We start from the raw sequence: 1,114 nt of genomic DNA on the forward strand, positions 1-1,114 counted from the left end.
ATCCAGCATTCCTCCTTCCCCCTCCCCCTCCCATCCCCCTACCCTTCCCCCATTTCTGCATGCCCCTGTGTTGATAGTGATCTGGGGTCTGGGGGATAGCATCCACCCGCGACCCCTATTGTTTTACGCTCGAAAACCAGAACTCAGACTCAAGTCGTTGCCAAGTCGGAGCTCGGGCCACGGGTCTTTTGAAGTGGCCTACCATTACCATTATAACGAGATCAGGGCCAGATTGGGGGGCCGCGCAACGCTCGTCTTTCTCTCAGCGCTCAAATACCATTGTGCGGCGCGGTCGTCTGCCTGTTGCTGTCAATCAAGATGACGTCACGCGCGGGGGGCGGAGCGTGGTGGAACTACAGCGGCGCGGCGGTGGCGCGGGCGCGCAGTAGTAGTTGACTAGTTGAGCGAACGGTGCGTTCACACACACACACACACACACACAGGCAGTTAGGCAGCCACGCATCCTCTCGCTCTGCTGTTTGTGCATGTTGTGCGTGCTGGAATGACGGACCGGCTAGTACGAGTAGTATAGTTTACATCAGACTCTACTGCGAGTGTGGGACTCGGCACTGCAGCGATCGACAGTTGGACCCGTTAGCATCGATTTTGTTACGATATTATCCACGAACGGACCTACACTGGACGTCGCTTCGTCTTGTTCGTGCCAGACATCAGTCGACGTGTGACTTTGTGTGTAAACTTGTTGAAGTGATCAGAGAGAAAGAGAGAGAGAGAGAGAGACGCGTGCACATTGGATTGGATTTTCGCGGAGTGCCCGTCTTCGCTTGCCTTGATCGGACATCGGTTGTAGTGTTATAGTACATGGTGCGTGTTCGATTCCTGTGTTTTCCTCTTGCGATCTGACATTTGCGTGTGTGTGTGTCTCGGTTGTGTGCGCGAGCAGTGCGGTGCAGCACACACATGCGGCCGCATTTTCGCCTGCTGTCAGAGTAATGCCGGCAAGAGAGGGAGACGGAGAGAGAGAGGGAGACAGAGCGAGAGAGAGAGAGTGAGAGAGAAAGAGAGAGAAAGAGAGAGAGAGAGAGAGAGAGAGAGAGAGAGAGAGAGAGACGGAGAGCGCGCGCGCGTTAGAGAGAGAAAGAGGGAGAGAGAG

At 55.1% G+C, this 1,114-nt stretch overlaps 1 long non-coding RNA gene across 1 annotated transcript in view; it reads left to right on the forward strand.

Moving 5' to 3' along the window:
• The first annotated feature begins 402 nt into the window (after nt 1-402).
• LOC106818979 overlaps nt 403-1,114 on the forward strand; it is a 13,429-nt gene continuing 12,717 nt past the window's right edge. The window contains exon 1 of the long non-coding RNA XR_001395325.1: nt 403-825. This is a non-coding gene — a long non-coding RNA (uncharacterized LOC106818979). The remainder of the gene's footprint in view (nt 826-1,114) is intronic.

This window comes from Priapulus caudatus, unplaced genomic scaffold, assembly GCF_000485595.1.
Source record: "Priapulus caudatus unplaced genomic scaffold, Priapulus_caudatus-5.0.1 Scaffold2714, whole genome shotgun sequence".
Classification (NCBI taxonomy): Eukaryota; Metazoa; Priapulida; class Priapulimorpha; order Priapulimorphida; family Priapulidae; genus Priapulus; species Priapulus caudatus.